Genomic DNA, 17,890 nt, shown 5'->3' on the forward strand with positions numbered 1-17,890 from the left:
CTCTCAAGGTGTACTTGTTCATCTGCTACTTACTCAAATTGACTCAGACAAATTTACCAAAGTTTATGGGAGAACTCCAAGGTTTGTGGATTGCAACAAAAGCTTAAAATTCACAAGAGCAATGAGAACATACTGTTCTTACATAAAATGCAGGTATCTCTTAAGCCAGCATGTGGAGGATTTTTCTAACATCGGAACTGATACAGAGGGAAATTATATACAATACTGTATTACGTATTACTATTAAAGAATAATTTTGTCACTCTTCTGACAATATTCAGTGTTCAGTGAAAGCTAACATTGCTTATCACATTCAATAGCAGGTCGCTATTACAATGGGAACTGAGGCCTAACTATGTTACTTGCCTTGTAACAAAACCTCTTATCGTAGCTTATGAATGAGGAGATGGGGTGATGATGTCATGGGTGTGTGTGACTGATCTTTCCCCACCCTTCAAACCTCTTCTCCATTGGTTTCCAAACAAAGTTTTGCCTTCCTAAACTTGTGTTTGGAACCCTCTGTGGAGAGAAAAGAGAGAGGAAATTTGTACATATGACACTGTGGTTAAGCGCCTTCTCTTCACCCCATTCTCCATGCCAAATCCCTCCCCTAAAACTACTTGTTTCTAGGAGCCAGAGGCCTTAGCTAGACCTAAGGATTATCGCAGGCAAATGGAGGGTTCGTTCCTGCCTGCTCCCGGGATCCCCTGTGTGTCATTTGGATGCACAGGGATGATCCTAGGACAATCCTGGGATATAGGCCTGGTCTAGCCATGGCCTGAGACTCTTCTTCTTCACCATCTGAAGAATGATTAGTTGGCTGTGAATTTTGAATCAGGATTACAGTGCAGCATTCTGACCACATTGGCTTCTACTAGATATTAGTATAATATCTACTCAAAATATAATGACTGTTATTTAGATAGAAGCTAAAAGTACACTGGGCATTTGACAAAGAATTTAAATATTAAGAGTGTCGTTGGAATTCTGTTGTTTAGACTTGCATTTATTATAACCTTATTTATAAAATTGACCATGTGTTGTTTTTACGTTGAACCAGGTTAAAAAGCTGAAAGGAGACCCATTTTAATCAAACATATATTTTAATTTGAAAAGTGTCTTAAATGTCTTTTAAATTGTATACTGCCCTCACTGTAATACTGAGACAGGCTACTATTACTCCAGTGTTACTAGTAGTATTGGAGTACAACGATTTGCTCAAGGCCACACAACTACAGTAGATGCAAGCTTGAACCCAGGTGCCAATTTGTCTGCTAAACCACATTGCCTCACGGTTCAAGGGCATGATCCATTCAACATTAAGCATATCCAACTTCAATAGAAATATTTAAGTATGTTTAACTTTCCTATTGAAATAAATTTGGCTTAAAATATGATTTTAAATGATTGCCAGAAATGCTTGGATAAGTGGGAATGCTTTTTAAAAAAGAACATAGGATAGCCAAGGGGACACACAATGAATTCAGGTAATCTTAAATTATTTATAACTCAGGGTTGGAGGGGGGGAAAGGTTAAATTGTGGGCTTTAAAAAAAACCACCCTGACAATAATAGAACCAGTATTTCACCCTAATAAATAGTTTCCTCTAGCTGTCACTGGTTAAAATTCATATGAATGTTTTTAAAACTCCAATATATGTGTAAGAATAGACTACTGAAGTTATGAAAGTGTTTTATTAGTGATCCATTCAGAGCCCATATTTATACATAGTATAAAATGAGTGAATAAGTGGTTAGATTATGCATTACAAGGATAGTGTATTGTTTAGTGGTTAGACCACAGGTCTGAGAGTCAGAAGTAGTTCTGAATATTATTCACAGCTTTACCACTGATTCATTGTGTGAACTTAAGGCAGGTAACATAACCCTTTCCACACCTTGATTTCTTATCTATAAATGTAAAGGAAGATGAATCTATACTACAGAACTTCTTCAGATCCTTTTGGAAAGACAATTTATAAACTAGGGATGGTATTAAAGGAGAATGTACACTTGTTGCTTTAATAACTTTTAAATTGTTTGAATTAAGCAAACAATGGCCTCACTGCTTAGATTCATGCTAAACAACAAAATTAAACCGGAAAAGGCATTGCAGTTTTGAGGGGTTGCAAAATGCCCTCCTTCCCTGCCTGCTCTAGAAGAAAAGTCGGTTTACCAGTACCGCAGCTTGTAACCACAAATGCTAACAGGCTCTGTGGAGTGAATCTTTAGGGGGAATTGTAAGAGTAAAGTTTTGCAACATTGTGGACAGAGCTGGTGTGTGTGTATGCCACTGCTGCTAAACTAATAACAAATTTCAGTTCAAAGATTGTTGAACGCACAAGCAAGCAACTTTTCTGGACTGTTAACCCACCCAGTAGTCTTTGTTCTTGAATGCTCGCAGTAGCAGGTAATTTGTGTTAAACAACCTATTGGCATGCTAGCTCCTGGGCGTGTTCCTGACAGGAACCGGAGAAGGCAAATAAACAAACAGCCACTTGCAAATGCGTGTTTTGTCCCAGGCGCTTTCTCGAAACCAACTATGAGGAAAGCAGGGTGTCCTCACCGCCCTTTTTTCTTTCTTTCTTTCTTCCCTCCAGAGCCTTCTAAAGCGAGCCATGGGGTGGGGGAGTGGGGTGCCGATCTCCTTTTGAATGGGGAGACTTTCCTCGCATCTAGACAACAAACACAAGAGACAGAGAAAGCGCCGTAGATGGTGGACATGTCTGTTTCCTTGCACACATGGGGTTGTCCTTCTGTTGAACTTTCACCTCTCGAACTCGCCTCCTTTCATTGGGTAAAGTGCGGGGGGGGGGGAAGAGGGGGAGAGAAAGGAAAAGAGGAAGCCGGCACTTGGCTTGCAAAACACTTGCACTTTTGAATTGCTTCCCTCCTACTCCCATTTCTACGTAGTCTTTTGGGGCTTTTTGTTTCGCTGGAGGGAGTAAAGATTTCCTTCCAAGAAACCCAAAACAATCCAACAAAGCAAGCCGAAGCCCTCCCAATTCGGATCGGCGCACATCTCTCCTTACCTTGCCCCCCACCCCTTCTGTTTGCTCTTCTCCGGGCTGCCTCCGCTTCCTCTTCTGCCTCTAGTTTTTTTTTAAGCGTCCCTACTCTCTCGCTCCTCTTTCCCAATCTCCTCTCTTCTCCTCCCGCAGATTTCTACCATTCCCATTTGCTGCTCTCCCTTCTGTCTCTTTTGCCTCCTCTCCCAATCTCTTTCCCCATTCTCTTCCCCCCTCTTTCTTTCTTTTCTTTTTTTTGCAACTGCGATGTATCTCCCCCCCCTTTTTTTTTTTGCACTGAGCCTTGTTTACCCAGCAGGTGGATGTGACGTCAGGGACTCATAACAGCAAAAAATAACAAAATCTCCCTCCGCGGGGTGTTATTTTTCCTCGCTCTCCTTTTTAAAAAGCTATTTTTTAAAACAACAACAACTCCAAAGTGGCTGTAACATTCCATGCGCTCCAAGCAGAGCCGCGAGCTGCTAGCACGGCGTGCGGGGGCGATTGGGAGAGGGGGGACACGAGTGGGGGAGGAAGACTGGCCTCCCTCCCTTGCTGCTGCTGCTGCTGCTGCTGCTGCTGCTACTGGGTTGCTTTGCTTTGGCTGACTGCTGCTGCTCTGCGCTCCCCCATTTGGAAAGCTAGTTCCCGACTCGAGCGGAGGGCTCTATTGTTATTTATTGTGTGGCTGTGTTGCACGCTGTGCCTGCTGCATGGGGCTGGCTGGCTGGCTAGAAAGGGAGAGAGAGGGAGGGAGGGAGTGAAGTGAGTGAGGAAAGGGAGGGACAGACAGACAGACAGACTCACTCACCCGCCCGCAGTGGGGGGAGCCCCTTAGCTGGCACCACCAGGCCGTTTCCAGCGGGTGAGTTTGCCATTTCGCATTTTCTCATCCACTTTTAAGTCTCCTGTTTGTTTGTTTCGAGCCTCCCCCCCTCACGTCCCCTCTTTAATACCCCCTCCCTGGTTCTAACCCCCCCTTCCACCTTTCCACGTGCCTCGGCATCCCCCCCGCCCTCTTCTTCCTCCATCCCCCCCCCCACATGCGCCCTGGCTATTTGCATAAAACACCTCCGACGCAATGAGAAGAAGCTAGGGCTCCTTCACCTCTGAGACTCCTCTTTTTTTCCCCTTTTATGTCCCACATTGGCACCTCATTCTTCCCTCACCCCTTTCCCTTCCACTCTTCCCTTTTCCATGTGCTGGACGTTGTACACATGACCACAGCAAGTTGGAAGCAGCCTCTACTCTGCCCCCGGTGTATATCTATGTGTGTATGTGTTTGTGTGAGCGCCCGCGCGCGCGTGTATATAGAAAGTCCCTCGGGCGGGAAATGGGAGGGGGGGAAGTGTTTGGAGACGGGCAGGATTTGCTGGTGGGGCATGTGCGCTTCCCTTGGTAAACTTGGGTCACTCTGTGGTGAGGAAGAGGTGGCGGGGGGAGAACTTTTCGTCCACTTGAACAAACTTTTGTCCCATGTGCTTCTGCCTTCTCTTCTGCTTTCGTACAGTGAACATCAATGAAAGGGCCTTTGCAGCTCACACCTTTACATGTCCACTGAACTTGAACTCGCCGGTTTACACACACACACACACACACACACACACACACACACACACACACACGGATTACAATTTCATGCGCTTCTCTGGTTGTGTTCTGCCGCCAGACTTCCTCCTCTACACCCGCATCCCCTGGGTTTCTATATGTAGGAGTGTGCGAGTCACAGAGATTACGTTGCCAATTTGTACACTCCAGTACTAACTTGTGATGCATACTAGACTGTGCGACGATATACAACAGTCAGATTGACCTACTGGCATCGCCCCCTGCCAAAGATAACATCACATTTCCTCAGTCACACAAAGGCACATTCAAAAGAGGAGCACACACACTCAAACACACAGGTGGCGAACACGACACTCACCACAATCGCCCTGTTAGAATACACTGCCCCGCGCTTCGGTGATAAGAGGATTCCACTGGCGCAGTTCGTCTCGAGGCACGCAGAGACGGAAACTCGCACGTGGAAATTACCTCAAACCCACAGAAGTGCCACAACTACACACACATGCACAATATACATGGGCCGCAAGTGGCCACCTCCCCACCCGAATCCCTTCTTGTCCACGGTGCCAGCCATAAAGAGAACTTCCCGCTGCGCAAAGTCGCGCGCCCTTCCTCCTGCCCCGCACTCAAGTGGCGGTCGCCGCACACTCCACAAAGGCACGCTGGAGGGAGCCCCAGACGGGCATTTCCCCAGGCGCTTGACAAGACCCGTCCACTACTATTGACAGACACAATCCCACACACAACCGGCACCACTTACCTCGTTTCTGCCCCTCCCCCCCATGTCACTCTGAGTCTCACATAAACACAATCGAACGCCACCACCCTGTGCCCGGTGCTTGCTCTAAACTTCCCCGGTCAGGCTTCACACCACGGTTGCTGCTGGGGGCTTACCGCCGCGCCCTGCTGGGTGTTTCGCCGCCTCCGGTGGCTGCAGCAGCAGGGCGAGCGCCTTCGCAGCCGGGACAAGTTTGGAAAAGTTGGAGCGCGCGCTGCAACTCCAGCTGCGCCCGCTCTCCAAGTGCCGCCGCGCCCAATACTCTTTTGCCTTCTGGATCTCCCTTCCCAATCTAGCCGGTGACCCCACCGCCTGTTGTTGGGGCTTGCAGCGCGGGTACCCCTGACTTGGCGGCGGCGAGAACAATCCCCCGCCCCGGTCCGATCTTTTTCTTCTCTGTGCTGAGAGGTGGGAGCGCATCTTTCTTCCTCAGCCTACAGCCAAGCGGTCGCTTCCCCGCCTTGCGCGCTTCGCTCGCTCACTCGCTGCCGCCTTCTGACCTGGAGTATCTCTGAATACACATGTGCAACTTCACACACCTAAGCAGTCTGCCATGATTTGCCCCTGGTGCATTATCTCTGCAAAAAGAGCAGATCCCAGCTGAGCTGGAAGGAGGTGTGTGCGTGTGAGAGAGAGAGACAATCTTAGATCTTGTTACTGTTACCAGATCTGATTTCCTGATCCCCTTTCTTGGAAGTGCTTTCCAAAGGTTTCTCCCCCCACCCCCACCCCGCATCTATCCCTTAGACACAACCGCATATTTTTCCCTCCCTCTTCTAGTTCTTAGCCTCCCCCACCTCTTAACCAAAACCTGTTTTGTGGAGACTTGTTGAAAGTACCCTTGGTTTCTTCTCGACTATAGAGCCCAAAGTTTTGCCTTCGGAGAGATCAGGAGCAACAGCAGCCTTTTGCTTAGGAGCTGCGTGCTGACGGTGGCGATCACACAGTTGCAGAGCTTTTTCTACCGGTAAGTATAGGAGAACCAATGGAGGCTTTAAGAAATTCCTACTCAAGCAAAATCCCCAGTATAGAAAAGCCACTGAATATCATTGGTAAGAGAGATACAAACCTGTTTGCCAAATCTGCAGGCTCGTTTTTTTCCCCTCCTAGCGAGTGAAAATAAGAGGAAGGGCAAGGAGGCATAAAATATAGTTTCTCCTTGCTTTTGAGCTAAGAAAATTAGAGTTCAGGAGTTCTCAAAGAATATAAGTGCTGTCATAAAATATGATGATATCCCCCCACCCCAAAGCCTTATCCCACTCCACTTGATAACTATTAATTCCAAGTCATTGTGTTCAGATATTGTTGCTGGGCTGATTACTAAGTGTATTGATTTTGCATTGTCTTCATATGACATGGTTTAATTTTTCCCCATTTGCTGCAAGAGGGTGTAGAAAGACCAAAATCACAGGCATAACTTTGGAATGCAGTGGCCCAGCTTCTGCTGATTTCAAACAGGGAGGGAGTGTTGCAATTCCATCCCAAAAATGACCACTGGAAAATCTGTTGGTTCTGTTTTTTAACATAAAACAAAACATTCCTAGCTCTTTAGAACAAAGATGCGAACATTTAGCTGTTTATGGTTGCTTCTGAATATCAAATCCTTGGAGAATGAGAGCTTGACTTGTGCTCTTAGAAGTTTAGGGTTTCATTTTTGGTCACTGTTATGAGAATGAGTAATGTGAACAATATTTGCATAGCATATGTATGTCATACATATTTCTGAGTCTTTGGGTACTGAGTGATAACATATATATATATATATATATATATATATATATTTAAAAAAACCTTCCAAACTGCATACGTTTTATGTACAGTTTACTTTGTGGCTATAATTTCAAATTTTATTTGTTTAGCTGACTTTATAATACATTAGCAGACCTAATTACATTTCTGTACCATAGCAGATAACTGTAAGGTATGATGTTCATGCTATTTGTTTTGGGTACTTGCTTTTACTTTAATTGTAAGATGCAAAAGAAAAAGAAAAAGGAACTTTTCAAAATTCTTTGCGTTTGTAATTTTTTTGAACCAAAGGAGGCAAGACCTTTCCAAGCCTAAAAAGGGCAGGGGTTTTTTCTTCCAAATATTCAGTGAGTTCTGTAAAGAGCAAAGGCATCTTGAGGAAAGATGTAGCTCTTTGATGGTGAATAACAAGACAGTAAAGAAATTTGGAGTGCTTAAAAATAATGTAGAATTCAACTTCTCTTCTATTTTTTTTTTAACCTTCTTATCAATATGCAGAATGAAAGAAAGGGAAACTTTCCACTAACTGTTCAAAATGTGTCAGCTAGAATCTCATTGCAAAAAGGTATTTCAGTTTTCACATCTTGCATTGGCAGCATTCTTTCCTCTCAGCCTCTGGATTAGTCATTGTATAAGGGGTGGGGGGAGAGAAATCACTTAAAAAAAAAAAAAAGTAAACAGCCTCCAACAAGTGAACCTTGACAACCCAGATTAAGGAAGGCAGTAGAGATCAAACAAAGCGGCTGCTGGGCTGTTGTTAAGAGCTGTTTCACTGAAAGATCTGGACTATTCGATCAGGCAGCAAGACTTCTATGTTCTGTTATGCAAAAATGGACCATTACAAATACTGATCTTTGCTGCGGAAATCTAAGGATAACTTGGGAGGAAAACTGATCAGTACTGTTTCAGTCCATGTTTTTAACCTGATCATTATTTGAGATATACTGTCAATGTAAGGAAAGGCATCCCCTGATTTGACAGAATTGTGCATTCATGCTGCATTGATGTACAACTTCCTTTTTTTAAAAAAATCTCTAACACCTTGCAGTGCAGAGTGGAACATTTGAGTTCCCAAGCATATGTAAAAAGGGGGAAGAAAAGATAATAAAGTTCAGCCCTTCAGTTATACATTCTCTTAAGTTGTCAGCGAACAAAGACATTTTGGGGTTTCTGGAAGTGCTATTCTGATGTGGACTGAAACAGTTTCTTTGTGATGTAGTTTTATGCCATTTTTTTCTTGGAGTTTTAGAAAACCAAAATAATATTTTCCCAAAGTATAGAAGTCATCATGATCCTTATTGGTCTAAGATTTTTTGTCTTAAATACTCAGCCACAAACACAAACACAGAAGTTAAAATTATATTTTATTTTTAAAGATCACTGTAAGCATTTATTATGGTATTTATTGGTTCTGTACCATTTAAAGAAGGTACCATTAGACAGCACAATCTTAGGCATGTTTATTCAGAAGTAAATTTCACTATGTTCAATGTGGCTTTACTCCTTAATGAGTATGTTTAGAATTGAACTCTTACGATGAAATCTGTAGCCATTTATTGGGAATAAATCCTATTGAATGCAGTGGGACTTGCTCTTGAGTAGAGATGTAAAGGATTGTACTGCAATCTTGTTTAGGCTTTTTATTTTGTTTGAAATATTTTAGGATTTCTGTAGCTATGTTTAAATGCTTTTAGACTTACCTTTAATACTGTTTTAACAAATGACATTTCAAAAAATACAAAGTGGGGCAACTCCTGTATGCAGTAATATATAAATCAGAAATACTGTCAATGTAAGGAAAAGCATCCCCTGATTTGACAGAATTGTGCGTTCATGCTGCATTGAAATAACTATCAGTGAATAAAAAGCCAATATCACTTAAATAGATCTTTATTTCAGTTCCCCAAAGAAGCACATACACCTTTTAAGAGCTTAGGTTTCACAACCATCCAAACAACTTATTGCATTGGTTGTTAGATTTTTATTATTATTATTGGTACCTTTATTATCTAATTAAATACATGTTCATTAAACACATGTATGCTATTAAGCCATTTGTGGCAATGTGTAACTTTTTTTAAAGCTATAAATATTTCCTACTTCCCCTCCCCCAGCATTTCCACTAATAAGTTTAATAATATTTCATTTCTCTACTGGTAGGAAAATTAAACCCAGTCCCTTCTAGGATCTAATTTATATAGTCCTTTCAGAAGGAAAACGCAGTCCATCTTATAGGTGGAAAAACTCCCATTTTAATTGGGTTTACATAATGTAGAAATATAGTGACAGTGGATAGTAATACAACTGTGGGCAAATCTTAGATTGGTTTTTCTTTTACTGTAAGAAGCAGTGGACAGAATAACAGTAAATTGATAACTTTTCCAAATGGAACAGTTAAGTGCTGATCTTATTGCGATTTCCTTCTTCCTTGAACAGGAAGTTATTGGGTGTAATCCAGATCCATTGGAATGAATGGAAATTTCTATTAATTATAATGAGAGGCAGATTGCACACTCTGAATATTCTTTGGTAAAATATATCAGCTGTCATGTTGCACTGTTTAATTCAGACACAATCCTGTGCAATCCTTTACCTCTGTAAAGGATTTCAGCTAATGTGTTGTATATGTACAGGTATTCTGTGTATAATATAATTTCACCAAGTCGATCCAGTTATTTATAGGACACAATAGTGTTTCTGTCTGTAAAAGGTTCTTGGTGATGCTCTAATAAAATTTAAATAGATTATAGGCTGACAGTATAATAGTATAAATTTTGTTTACGATTCTGTTGCTTTAAGGTACTTATACTAAAAGAAGCTCCTTTAACCCCAAGATTGAGTGGCATTAAGTGGTGAGAGTAGTCTTCTGAAGTGCTGCTACTGCCCTTTGCTCTTGTGATAATCTTAAATTACTATAACTTAATTGCAACTTGAAGACACTAGGCTGAAATGTTTTTATGGAGCTCAGTAGGACTTGCCGTATATATGTAAGTAGGCTCTTGCGTTTGCATGGTTTTTTTTTTGGAAGGCAATAATATTGGGGCATGAGCTTTCCCTAACATTCAGAACTGATGCGTTTTTGTGGTTTAAATTATACTCCACATAGCTTCACATAGAAGTCAGAGGAAGTTGTGTTTCCTCCTCCCATGCCTGCAAGGGGAGCTTGTTGGTCGTTTAAAGAGGCACATAAGAGCATTGGGTTGTATATATTTATATTAGCGCTGTATAGTAGAATCCACATTAGTGAAGCTCAGGGCTTGTTATTTTAAAAATCTTGATTATCCAAATTAACTCTTTACAACTTTATGGCAAAGTGAATAACACCTTTTAGTTATCAGAACCTTTGATTATGCAAACTTTCAGGAATTCTTCAGGATACTTGGAAAAAGGAGTTCCAGAGTATATCTGCACCACATCATAGACCACAAATCCATAAAAAGTTATCTCTTCTTTCATCTTACCTCAGATCATTTTCATTAAACTGAGAAACAACTTTTTTTAAAATCAAGTCAAAGGAGAAGGACAGATGTTCAGTATTAAAGCTGTGGCATTAGGGAGACAATTAATATGACTCTATACCCTGTCTACCATGCAGGATACCTACCTAATTCCATTTGTAGCGATAATATTGCAGGTGTGTAGCATAAATACTGTTAGAGTTGTTTTATGGTCCCAATTTTAAAGGGCATACCTCGTTTTGAAGGCGTGTCTGTTTATTTCAGGACAACACAGCACCATTTCTATAGTGTGGATGTGCATATCTCAAGTCAGAGCAGCTTAGCTGATGTCCATAGAATGGATGCCAGGTTCCCTCATTTTTGTTAATTTGATCTGACAGCCTAACTGCTTTTGACCATATGTGCAGTTCTAGTGGGGCCCCAAGTCATCCAGTTTCCTGCATCTGGGACAAGGCCTTGAACCCAGGGCCTCTCATCAGCATAGCCAGGTGCTACAGCAATTCCAGTTGTCATCTGACAGGAGATGCAAAAGACACTGAAAGGCACTTCTTGGCTTAGGTTGACATTATACTATAAATTCCTTATTTATTTCTTGTTATTTCTTTATCATGGGACATGCAATAACATAATTAAGATATGTTACAGGATAGGAATAAAGGATTTTTTAAAGCAGAGGATTGCAGAAGCATATTTGCAGCAAGTTGTATAGGCCCAGATCTAGGCAAGAAGTTAAGCTTAGAAACAGTTTTAAGCATGTGAGTAGTTCTATTAATCTACCTAAAGTTATCAGTTTAGGTGTATTATTTGACTGGATTGGTGGTGAAGTTAAATAGTGATATACATTATTGAACGTTTTTCATGGGCTGTAGGAGAAAATTAGTGTGGCTTAATTGTTGTTATTCTTTTTAAAGTTGCTCTGAAAACAGCAATAGGAAAACACTAGAAGATGTTACCTGAAACTATAGCTGAATTAGTAAATCCAGAGACAATAAATGAGAGGATTTTGGGAGATATTCTGGACAAAATAATAAAAACAAACAAGGTATTTGAATTAAGGAAACAAAATGAAGCATACATTAATTTTATTCAGTTTTCATATTTATTCAGTTCATACAGAAAGATCTTTCAGGAGATGTCTCAATTTTCTAGAACACTAGAAAAGCACAGTGCAAGAAATATATTCAAGTGTACTTTGACATCCCTAATGTCTACAATAATGATATGCTAATTACATGCAACCAAAATACATGTATTAGCCATGACTTTCCAACTTATGTAGACTTCAGAAGAAACCCTTAGCAATATGCAGTATTATTTATGTGGGGTGTTTGTATATTATGGGCACTCAGAATAGACTGCTTATTGCGCAGTTATTTATCTAATTAATTCCTGAAAGAAAATGATTTTCAGTTTGAAATGTTGAACAAGAAGAGTTGTAGCAGAACTACCGTCACCTGTTCTTTTCTCTCTCTTTTTAAAGATCTCTAATGCCTGGCATTATAAGTTATTTTTCTCTACCAGCAGTCTTCCTGTACTGTTTTAAAATATCTCAATTTAGTGTCTTGGAATTGTAATTAAGTTCTAGTAATTTAAGATTATTGCAAGAGTGCAAAGGGCAGCAGACGCGCTTTAGAAGTCACATCTCAATGTTAAATACTACTCAGTCATAGGGTTAAAAGAGTTTCCTCAATGTAAGTACTTAAAGGAGCTGAATCGTAAACAAAATTTATACTATATTCTGACAACTAATAATCTATTTAAATTGAATTAAAGTATGTATGTTAAATTTAATTAAAGGAAAAGTAAGATTGAGCACTGTAAATATCTTGACAGTTCTTTTAAAATGGAATTCATATCATGAAATATTTACATTATGTCTTTTATGTTGAAATATATCTAGGAATTTTCTAACTGTGGGTTTTCTTCAAGATATCCACTCAGAACAGTTTTCAAAGGAACACTAACAAATGCAAAAATGTTTCTCAAGTGTAATGTTTACTTTTAATAATTTTATTTAGAACAATAATAGTCATTGTTATGATTATTCTAGTGCTTATTTCCTCAATATTTTAGCTTTACAGTTACTCTCGAATCCATTGTAAACCTTTTAAAATGTGACCACACACTGTCTTGGATGTGTAGTGGAAAATATATGTGAGATTCTTGGAAGCTGAATTTCTTAAGTCAGCTTTTTCCCCATCATTTGTTCTACCAGGAACATAGCAGGCCAGTACTTTTTGGCTTTTCAGATAAAGCACATTAGTAGACTTTAAAACATAAAATAACAAATCCATTTTATGAAAATTGTGGCTTACCATGTGTATGTTCAACAGGCCTGAGCCTGGTATATTACAAGAGTAACTGCACTGAGTTATTGCCAGTGCTATACTGGAGTGAGGAAGAGACAAACCACCCTTCTATGTATTTCTATCCTTTGTTATATATTATTCATCTGAAATTAACTGATGTACTGTCAACTCATTTAGCAATGAGAAATGTTTGTCATCAGAAGCCCAAATTTACCTGTGCACTGATAAGGACTTACTTTTATAAAAAAGAAAAGAAAAGGGAGAATTAATTACCTCAGGATTCTAGTAGAATTCTACTGACGTGCACGAGGGTCTTCAAAAAAACAACTACTTTAGAATCCCACAAAAGGCCTGCTGGGAGTATGTTAAGGCTGCTTCATATGTTACCTAGAAGTAAGGTAAGTAGAGCAAGTGGCTCTACTTATATCAGTTTCTGCCATATTTAGTTGGGCCAGTCAGTCCTAACATAATATTGTTTAATCAGGTTAGCAGCGGTTTCAGACACAGGTCTTTGCCAGCCATGCTATCCTACTTTAAACTGGAGAGGCCAGGTATTGAAACTTGAACTCTATCAGTGTAAAGAGAGCTCTGGCTATTGGGGCGGTATATAAGTGTAATAAATTAATTAATTAATTAATTAATTAAAATAAAAAATGTCACACTGCTTGCTAAGTATGAACTGGCCTGTCTACTCTCCTTTTGCTATAGCTGACAAAATAATTGAGGAAACTGATGGTCTTTATGCCTTTGTAGGGAATGCACTTTGCATGTTTATCTATTGCTTCCCATAGTATATAGTATTGGGAAATTGGCCCAAAACAGAAGGATTGACAAGAAGAAGCTTAAACATGAAAGGAACATAGATGCAGAGTCTAAATAGAATTAATAGTCTACATTGAGGAATGATAAAAATCTGTCCAGAGCTAAGATAGTGAATGTTTCCAATGATCAGCCACATAATTCAGGTAAGCCAGAACAACAGAATTTAATTGTGCTTTTGGGCTGATTTAGACAAGCAGCTTATGAAGTTATAAAACTATTTTTGGATTGTAGGTATTTATGTGTGCATTGGCGGGAGGTTGCATGTATTAATGCTTCCTTCCCATCTCCATCTATGATAGGAATTTAGGGCTGGGAAGGGGGACCTCAGGCATGTAGGTCAAATAGAGCCTGTCTGGGGTCCCAATATGGCCCTCTGGGGTTCCCCATATGCCCCCCTGGGGGGGAAATTAAAGTATTTTTGGCTTCTTCTTCCCATTACTATACTTACATATTTTTCTTGTTTTTAGCTATGCTTCCCAATAATACTTGTTGCCAGCAATTAAGGTCAAATATCTTTACTTGGGGCTCTGTACACTTTTCTTCCAAGTTTTCTCCCTCTCCCATATTTTACCAAATGAACCCATTCATTTAATTGGTAGATTAAGCATATTAGCACATCAGTAAATGAAAGTAGTCAGACTTCCCAAGGCATCTTTGGAAAGCCTCTGTGGTTTTATGTGACCGGACGCACACTATTAGATTTAGATAGCAAGGCCAATGATGTTCATGCGTTTTAAGAGAGACATAAATGGAGAGAACGCAGCTGTAAGTAGAATGTCATGTCTCTATTAAAAAAATGGTGATAAACGAAGATAAAATCGTATCAGCGACCAGTTAAATGTCCAGATCCTCAGTAAGACAGATAAAGAAATTCTGCTGATGCAAGGGTGTGAGGAGTAGCCCTTACGTTATCAGTTTGGGTTGACTTTTCCTTGGCCTAACACGGGTTAGTAAAAAGGGTGTGTGAAACTTGGGTTGCTTTCAGATGGAGGGGTCCTAGCACTAACCATCAGATGCCTTTGTGCAGCTATTCTGTCTTTTCTTTCTTAACAGATTTTCTACAGTAAGAAAAAGGATGGAAGAAGTGATGGGGAAATGTGGAAGGATTACAAGTAGATGACAATGTTGTCTGGACCCCCTGTAAAACTCTGTGAATGGAGCAGGGTGATTGCATGTTAAAAGTCCCTTCTGGAACCTTGATCACATTTGCTTGGCATGTGGTGAAGCGCTCAGCCCAAATTGGCTGTTTGTGCTTAATCACATCTCTTCCTTGAGATGTGGTTGTGAGCAAGTGCAAAGGGCCAGTCTATGCTGAGTTCAAAGGATGCCTATTCAGTGTGCAGAGGTTGTATTTTGTATTGCTGAAGAGATGAGCTAATATTCATTTTAAAAAGTGCCTTGCATCTTCAGCTGAAAGGGCTGGTAGGGCAAGAAGAGAAAGCAGATTTTAAGCTCTGTGCGCAGTATTATTCTCTCTGTGTGTGGCTCTTATTCAAATCCTAAGCTAAGTAAGGAAAACTATTAGTACAAAAAGGTGCATCCCATATTTTAAAGGAGAGACACTCTGTTCTCAAAAATATTCAGAGTTACTTAACTCTGATCATTCCTGAGGAAAATTTCACATTTTCTTCAAATGCTTGCATGTAAATGTCAGATAGAATTTAAATTTGACTGTAGTGCTGGGTACCTCTGTGTTTCTGATCTCAATCTTGTGTATGTCTGGAATGTAGCTCTTGACTTAAAATAACAGCAAAAATATTTCAGGAGGTCTTCAGTAAAGGTTGATACACATACACAAAATGGAGCTCACGAAAGAGGTATCAAAAAGGAGAAGAAAAGGGATATTATTAACTATAGATCTTCCACGTAACCCTGCAAATCGCAATGTAGATATTAAATCCCTACTGTGTTGTTTTTGAAAGGACATTAAACAATCAAATGCTATTTCTTTAGGAATTAATGCTACATTTATACTGTAAAACAACTGCAGCCTGATCTACAGCATTGTTAAGCCTAATTGCTTGGAGTCAGGGTGATTTACTTCTATAGAGGACAGTACAATGAACACTCTGGTTCTAAGCACACTTACCTGGAAGTAAATTCCATTGATTTCAGAGCAATCTACTTCCAGTTATGTGAATTTGGGGTCACGGCAAAGGACTACAGCCCTAGCGCATCTGTACAAGAAAGTGAGTCCCATTAAATGCAGTTGGACTTCCTTATGACTAAAAATGCTTAGGATCAGCTTCAATGACCTTAAGCTGCAGTTTTCTACGCTGAACCCTATGTACCACTGAGTAGACATGCATAGGATCATCCTGTAACTCTTAACTGGATTTGAACTATTTGGGTGAATTCACCGGTAAAAATCAAATCACAATATGCCTGATTCAACTTTTAGTTTGGCTCTGTCATTGGATAATCGTCCCATTTGGTAAGAGGTAACAATCTGAGATAACTGATAGTTAGTGGGCTTATAAATCACGTACCATGAAAATATGTTAGCTTTTATCGATGTGGGTTTTTCTATATAGAATGTTAGTATCAACTGCAGTGTAAGCAATGTGATATTCTATTAAAAAAAATTCCCCTAATCATAGATTTGTCTTTTAGACCTCTGTTATGTTTGGTGTTTTTAAACCTTATTTTACAGATGTGCTTTGTATTATGAAATCAAACCTTATATTGTGTCCCTATGAGTTGTGGCACTGCCAAGGCAGTTCCTGGAATGACGTGCTGCGACCACTCCAGCAGCAGCACAACTTGCAGTGGGGCAGCAGGAAGTGCTACACTATAACTGGATAAAGTGGAACCAGTATTATTCACATCCATGATATATCTGTGAAGTAGGTAAGTCATCCAAGGAACTGCCTTGGGGCCAACAGTGTAGCAGCGCGACAGACTGTTTGGCCATAGCTAGACCAGGCTTATATCCTGGGATTGTCCCCGGGTCATCCCTGTTCATGTAAATGACACACACAGGATCCAGGGATCAGCCAGGGACGACCCCGTGACGATCCCAGGATATAGTCCTAGTCTAGCCATGGCCTGTGTCCCTCATGGCTGCAGGTACACAGATATGGGAGTGTGTTCATTTTGTTTACTAAGTGATGATAGTTGAGTGGGTGGAACTGATTGTTTCTATTGGTATGCTAGCCTATAGGAAGCCATTGGTACGTTTTTAATTCCCCCTCCCTCTGTAAGCGTTATTGTTTTCCAAACTTAAATCGGAATGCTGGGGCTCATCTATACCAAGCAGGATATTCCACTATGAAAATGGTATATAAAAAGCAGGAGCCACCCTACTGCTTCATAGTGGTATTGAAGTGCACTGAAAACTGTTGGGGCCCATGACACATACATATACCACTTTCATAACACTTTCAAAGTGTTATATCCTGCTTGGTGTAGATGTGTCATGGGCTCCAACAGTTGTCAGTGCACTTCAGTACCACTATAGAGCGGTAGTGTGGCTCCTGCCTTCTATATACCACTTTCATAGTGGAATATCCTGCTTGGTGTAGATGAGCCCTTAGTTTCTAGGAAAGCAAATAATGTACTAAGTAGGACCCACTTCTTAGTCTGATAGCCAAGGGTATTCTTTCTGAAGTCAATGACCTGGTTTGCACACAACAAACAACCCATGGTTAACAAACAGTGGGTAGCTTGGGAGCGTATACGACTGAGGGTATATGCTGGTTCCTGCCTGCTTGCCTGCTTCTGGTGTGCTAAACAACTCAGGGGCCTCCTGTCCTTGGGTTATTCTCCATGACATGCGAACCTGGAACTCTGCGTTGTTGAGAGCGAAACTCAGGTTTGTTCTTTGGTTGAAACTCTAGGTTGTTTCTCCCTCAAAAACCCAGAATTTGGGGATCACACATCACAGAGAACAAAACAAAAACGGGGTCTCTGGTTCATTTGGCAGACTGGAAGTGGACAAGTAGTTGGAAGCCAGCATGCTTCCTCACTCCCACACACTCCCAAATCCTATGGTTTGGTAAGCATGGGTTCATTGCATGGGTGAATGCGTTTGTGGCATAGTATTTCAGGGAAGAAGAGGCGCTTACTAGTATTGAACTGAAAAGAATCACACTATATCTGCTTTGAGTGCAGTTTGTAGAATTTTAACTGAGACATTTACAATGATATGAATGTATAACTTATTAGAAAATAATAAAGTTAATACTCATGTAATTTT

The 17,890-nt window shown here is 40.5% G+C and overlaps 1 protein-coding gene across 6 annotated transcripts in view; it reads left to right on the plus strand.

Moving 5' to 3' along the window:
• Nucleotides 1-3,710: 3,710 nt before the first annotated feature.
• The window catches only part of FOXP1 (forkhead box P1), a 630,188-nt gene continuing 616,008 nt past the window's right edge, over nt 3,711-17,890 (plus strand). For 4 of the 6 annotated variants that reach the window (XM_063122004.1, XM_063122006.1, XM_063122003.1 and 1 more), the window contains exons 1-2: nt 3,712-3,872; nt 6,217-6,321. The gene's annotated coding sequence lies outside the window, so the exon portion shown is untranslated. Of the gene's footprint in view, nt 3,873-6,216; nt 6,322-17,890 lie in introns of all 6 variants that reach the window. The other 2 variants (XM_063122009.1, XM_063122010.1) reach the window with 2 other exon arrangements.

This window comes from Elgaria multicarinata, chromosome 3, assembly GCF_023053635.1.
Source record: "Elgaria multicarinata webbii isolate HBS135686 ecotype San Diego chromosome 3, rElgMul1.1.pri, whole genome shotgun sequence".
Taxonomy (NCBI): Eukaryota; Metazoa; Chordata; class Lepidosauria; order Squamata; family Anguidae; genus Elgaria; species Elgaria multicarinata.